This window comes from Erinaceus europaeus, chromosome 18, assembly GCF_950295315.1.
Source record: "Erinaceus europaeus chromosome 18, mEriEur2.1, whole genome shotgun sequence".
Lineage (NCBI taxonomy): Eukaryota > Metazoa > Chordata > Mammalia > Eulipotyphla > Erinaceidae > Erinaceus > Erinaceus europaeus.
Window position 1 is genome coordinate 7,022,466 of NC_080179.1, and position 6,916 is coordinate 7,029,381.

The window sequence follows — 6,916 nt, forward strand, 5'->3', positions numbered from 1 at the left end:
ACTTGACTTAGGATTCAGAGTTTACAGCTGCTAGCCTGGCATTCAGCTAAAAGTAAAGTCCCTGATCAAGAAGAGGAAAAGCCCATGGTTGCCATTTCTCATGACTGGAATGGCTTCTCAATTGCTTGTTTCATGTTCTTATAAAAACAATTACATTTCTTTAACCCAGTGAAAAAAAGACAGATAATGCAATGTGGGACTATGTGAAAGCTCCAGGGGAGAAGCTTCACGAGTGGTGAAGCAGGTCTGCAGGTGTCTGTCTCTCTCCCTACCTCTTCCTCCCCTGTTCTCTCTGTCTCTATCTGATAACAAATAAAAGGTATTTTGATTTAAACAGTGAATACTTCAAAAAGCTTCTGACATGTGCACAGTTTCTGTTACATTTTCTCTCAAAAAGTAATATGCCATCACAAAAGATTTGCTAGTGTTTCCACAAAAGGTATAAAAACTCTTTTAACTTATCAGTTTGAGTTTTGATTCTGTAAATCTTCACTTCAACCTACACTGACATAAAATTTTCTTAAATTGGTGACTTAAGTGAGTGGCTTATCTATTTCTATTTGAAATATTTCCTCATGCTGCTCTGATAATCATTATTATGGCATTTGTCAAGAAATCAAGTTGTACAATTTCCAAATATTTTTGTTCTTCACTGAAGCTAAAACCATTTCCCATGATTCCCATCAATCATGTCATTTTCCTAGTAATGGCTTTCTTAGGATTTCCCATGTCTCTCTTACTGTAAAGATTTTCACACCTTTCTCAGCTTAATAATGTCTGCTTTCACTTACTTATGTTATTAATGGAAGGGGGAGAGAGAGATAGAGAGAGGTTATGAGAGCATCATGCTGGCGCACGTGATTTTGGGGATCAAACTCAAGATCTGATGCTTGAAAGTCCAACACTTTATCCACTGTGCTATCTCTTAGGCTGCAATAATGTCTGCTTTTACTCTGTTATTTCAGCTTATCCTTTCCTATTCTCACTTCCATACTTGTTCCATAGTCTTATATATGTAACACACACACACACACACACACAAAATCATTAATCTTCATCTAGGTACCAAAATAGAGACTTTGGTGTTTTATCTTAGATTCCCCCTTCAGCTTCCAAATTCAGCCAAATTCTTGTGACTGAGACCTTCAATAGCTTTCAGATTTTGCCCTTCCTATCTCACTGCCTCATTTCAGACCACATCTCCCCCTTGGAACTTTCAAAAAAAAAACAACATATATATAACATACTTATTTATCTTTGCACAGAGCTACTCTCAGTTCTGGTTTATGGTGGTGCAGTTGTTTTGAACCTGAGACCTCAGAGTCTCAGACATGAAGGTTGTATGCATAAAAATTATACTACTTTTCTATCTCAAGAAACTCTTATTCTCAGGGTCAACTAGGAATACCAAGGGAGACCACCTGGGATGGCAAAAAGACAGGACGAACAACTTCTGGAACCCACCAAATCACAGGTGAGTGCAAACACGTGTGGCGCGTGGACAGAGAGGAGCCTAGGGAGAGATTAAGTAGCTGGTGACAGTCTGGCAGTTTACCAGTTGGGACACCACCTCCAGTCTGTTTCACCAGCAAGGGGACGGCTGAAGGGAGTAGAGGACTCCCCAGAGACTCACCAAATGCAGCTGTGAGTCTCCATTGCTACTGCCCTCAGAATCTGGAGCAGTGGCAGAGAGGCCCTGTGCTGACACCAGGGAACAGAGACCTAACCAGAAAACTCAGGAGAAGATCTACACCTCTGTGGCCTAGCAGTGGGGCTGTGAGAGTCTCTTTGCATAACCACTGGATAATCTCTGCCCCACCTGCTTTATCTCTTGGTCAGGAGTCAGTGATTAAGCTAAGAAGCCTACTTAGAATTTAAAAGCCCTCAGACTCTCATAGCCTCCAGGGAAGAAAAAGAACAAAAGAGGCTTTTAAGCCACTGAGCTCCAACTCAGGGATTAAAATACTATTGAGACAACTGTCAATTTCCACAACTGTGAGCCCTTTAACTACCTTACTTAGACACAGGTCAATCCAGGCAAGAGTTATCAGTAATTTGACAAGTACTGAGAGAGGGCCCTCATAACATACTATATAAAATGATTAAACCAATAAGAAGGAATATTGGGGAAATGAACCAGGACAGGAGTCCAGCTAAAAGCTCCCCAAAGGCTGAAGCACAAAACAATGAGATCAACATCCAAACACTAGTTAAGGAAATAATCACAGGAGTGAGTAAAGAATTTGAAAGTATTGTCATCATAAATGCAGAAACAACAAATGAGAAAACATTAACTCAAGGTTATTAGAGAGCTGAAAGCTGAAATAGCTGAACTAAGAACACAACTAGCTGAACAAGCTGGTATCAGAACAGGGTAACAAAACAGATGAACTCTAGAAAACAGTAGAGGGGATAGAGAATAGAATAAAATGAGGTTGAAGACAGAATTAGCAAGATCGAGGATGAATTAGAGACAACTAAAAAAGAAGTAGGAGATCTGAAAAAGAGATTAAGAGGGAGTTGGGCGGTAGCTCAGCAGGTTAAGCGCACATGGTGCAAAGTGCAAGGACCGTCATAAGGATCAACTTTTGTTGAAGTTGAATTTAATAATGTGTCTGTGCTGAGATGTTGTGGGCCCCCAGATCCACCTGAGGACTCTTCCGATGCTAATGGGACCAGACTGTATGTCACAAAGTATCAGGCTTCTTCCGGTGCTAATGGAATGGTCTGTATGTCACTAAGTATTAGCCTTCCACAGGGAGAAGGCAAAGTTATGGCTGGAACTTATTAAGAAAATGGCCTTTGGGAGTCGGACAGTAGCGCAGTGGTATAAGCACATGTGGTGGAAAGTGCAAGGACTGGCCTAATATTCCGGGTTTGAGCCCCCGGCTCCCCACCTGCAGGGGAGTCCCATCACAGCAGTGAAACAGGTCTGCAGGTGTCTTTCTCTCCCCCTTTGTCTTACCCTCCTCTGTCCATTTTTCTCTGTCCTGTCCAACAACAATGACATCAATAACAACAATAGTAACTACAACAACAATAAAAAACAAGGGCAACATAAAAGGGAAAATAAATAAATAAATATTTAAAAAATGGCCTCTAACTACATAGACAACCCCATTTATAAAATATCTTTATTTCACTTTTCCTGATGACACCCAAGTTTCTTACGGAACATAATGTGTAGTTGTGTGCTGGACATTGTGATGGGTGGACTAGCGTACTGGAGAAAGGTAGAGATGTTTGCTTGTGCTTTGGGTTTGACATGATATTTCACTTCATCAGTGATGTAGCATAAAAAACCAATTAAAATAGTTTGAAATAAATGTATTCTTCTAATAGGACAACACCCCCCCCCCCCATAATTTCCAGAGTGGATAAGTAGTCTAGCAGTTGTATTTTTTTTTTTTTTGAGTTAAAAACTGGGAATCAGAGTGTCAAAAGTGCATTTGTATTATTTATGAAAATGCCAGGAGAGAGATTCTGGGACTCGTGGTGGAGTGGGAACACAATGCAACCACTTCTATTGATAAAAAGAAACAAAAAACAAAAAACTGCCTTTATACCTTCTGAGGCAGAAGTGGCAGGCTGGAAAAAGGAAATGGGTAAGAGAGCAGGTGGAGAGAAGAGAAAGAAGGGGAAGATAGCAAGCTTCCATCTAAGCAGTGGAGATTAAACCAATGCCCTGCAGGCAGGGCAGGTCTCCGGCTGTTGGGAAGGTTATAAGCAGTGGGGAATAAACCAATGCCCTGCAGGCAGGGCAGGTCTCAGACAAAACAGTGATTATGTAACTAGACCATAGTAATGCAGGGGATCTGGCATAATGACCAACATGAAAACAAAAAGATGGGACATTTAAAACTTAACCCTAAAAACAGGCATGACACATAGCTGACACAAATGTGCTATTAGCATATGCAAAGGATGCTCCATCATGGTAGATAAAAAACACTTCTTTTTTTTGTTTTATTAAAACAGAGAAAGGACATTAGAAGTGGCTCTATTGAGTTGTAAACTGAAGTGTTTACCAGGCATAGTGGGGAGTAGTAGGTACTTCAGGTGAAGAAATTACAACATAAAAATATATGAATAAGGGGCCAGGTGGTGGTGCATCTGGTTAATCGCACACTTAACAGTATGCAAGGACTCGGGTTCAAGCCCCTGGTCCCCACCTGTAGGGGGAAAGCTTCACAAGTGGTGAAGCAGGTCTGCAGGTGTCTCTCTTCCTCTCTATCTCCCCTCTCAAATTTTCTGTCTCTATCCAAAAATAAATAAATAAAAATATTAAAAAAAAATACATATGAACATATGAAAGTACATATTTTGGGATCATGCAATGATTTCATGAAGGTGCACCGAGACAGTGACAGGATTAGGATCCAATTTATTATATATACTATTTATTATATATTTTATATATTATATAGTTATTTGTATATTAAGATCAGATTTACAAAGCATTTCATGTCATTTTAAAGAATTTAAGCTTTAGACTGAAGGTACTATTGAACCATTCAAGGTTTTCATAGAGATATAAGACCTCAGATCTATATTTTAGCCAAGATAAATATGAGAAAGAATAAATTAGAATAAGAAGAGACTAGACATCGATATCAATTATTAAGCTGTGGCAGTGTTCTTGGAGACAGATGATGACAACCTGTACAAAGATAGTGATGGTGCTGAAAGGAAATAAAATAAGAGTTATCGTCTTGGAGAGGTATAGACAATGGGGCTAAATCTATATTAAAGAACATGAGAGAAGGAGGAATGCAGGAAAGTAAAATGATTGCATGTTTTTAAAGAAATATTTATTTATTTATTGCCTCAAGGGTTACCACTGGGGCTGGGTGCCTGCACTCTGAATCCACTGCTCCTGTGGCCATTTTTTCCCCATTTTTATTGCATAAGATAGAAAGAAATTGAGAACGGAGGGGGAGAGAGAGAGAGAGAGGGAGAAAGACACATTCAGACTTGCTTCACCGCTTGTGAAGTGACCCACCCTGCAAGTGGGGAGCCGGGGGCTGGAACTGGGATTCTTGTGTGGGTCCTTGAGCTTGGCTTAACCCGGCGCGCCACCGCCCAACCCATGGATGTTATTAAACAATGGGAATAACTGAGGTCACCCAGAAAGAGAGGATAAGAGTCTGACCTGTAGGTAATGTCACTGTGACAGGTGGCTTTTTCACTCAGAGAGACACAGTGGCAGAGGGAGACAGGGACAAAGGAGACATCCCAACCCAGACTTCCTCAGATGCCATAGCACTTCCTATGTGGTGTCAGCATTTCAAACAGTCCAGTGTACATGGAAAAGAACTTACTCTGCCTGTGAACTAGCTTCCTGAGCCGCAAACAGTTACATTAAGGGATTAAATGTAAAATTCTCTGGGAATAGAAAAACAGGTCTAGAAATCATCTAGTAGTCTTTGAAAAGCAGAGCCTAATTCCTCTTCAGTCTTGAGCTACATTTTAGTCACTTGCATTCAACTAGTGAAAAAAAAAAAAGGAGCACAAAGTGCAGTGTCAGAGAGCAGGTCATAAAAGTCACTGCAGATTTCCTCTTCTTCTTCTCCTTCTTCTCCTTCTTCTCCTCCTTCTTTTTTTTTTTTTTTAAGAAATTTCTTTATTGGGGGATTAATGGTTTACAGTCGACAGTAAAATACAATGGTTTGTACATGTGTAATATTTCCACAAAACAATACTGTTATGCCCAGAAGTTCTAGTCCTGATCTCACGCAAACAAGATCAGAATCACATGCAATAGCAAGAACCTTTATTAGCAAGCTTAAGCTTGGGCCGCCGACACCCTTCCAAGCAAGGGGAAAGTCTGCGACCCCGATCATTTTTCATTCCATCTTTTTATAATTATCACAGGGTGGGTACAGGTGGAAATATTTATGCAGAACAAGGAACAGTTGGTTTCGGGTTAACGGCTGTTCTCAGTATTTGAAACTTTTTTCTGACCTCACAAATACAACCCCCACTAGATCCTCCTCTGCCGTCATGTCCCAGGAACTGAACACACACCCCCATCCCTGCCCCAGAGACATTTCCTTTGATGCAAGGTTTTCTTCTGTCTGCTTCTCTCTGTGTTGGATCTTGGGGGATTTATCTGCCGTGTTGTGAATGTGCTCAGTTAATTGTTGGAGAATCCTGTGCAGTGAAGACCTGAGACTTCTCATAAACAGATGGTGAGAAGCCAAGACATTTGTAAAAAGTAGAGGACAAACAGATCTTTTGTCAAGAGCCATGTGGGTAAACTCTAATGGACATGTGTCCTCCTGTCCTTTATGTTTATGCTTTTCAAAATATGCTTTATTATTTTAATGAGAGAGATAGAACAGAGCACTGTTCAGCAGGTCTGATTTACGGTGGTGTGAGTAATTGAACCCAGGACCTTGGAGCCTCAGGCATGAAAGTCTTTTTGCATAACCATTAGTTGTCTCCCTGTGCTGTCTAAGCTTTGTCCTAGTCGGTATCTTGACAGCAAACTCGAGACTGTGAGCCAGAATGCTTCCATTTCCTCTTTCACCAAATTACTTGTTATTTTTATTTTATTTTATTATTATTTTTTTAACCAGAGTACTGCTCAGCTCTGGTTTATGGTAGTTTGGGGGATTGAACCTGGGGTTTTGAAGATTCAGGCATGAGAGTCTGTTTGCAGAACCGTTATGCTCTCTACACCCACCAAATAACTTCTTTTTTTTTTAATTTTTTTTTTTTTTCTTTCCCACCGCCCAATCTCCATATCCCACCCCCTCCCCCAATAGCTTTCCCATTCTCTATCCCTCTGGGAGCATGGACCCAGGGTCATTGAGGGTTGCAGAAGGTAGAAGGTCTGGCTTCTGTAATTGCTTCCTCGCTGAACATGGGCGTTGACTGGTCGGTCCATACTCCCAGTCTGCCTCTCTCTTTC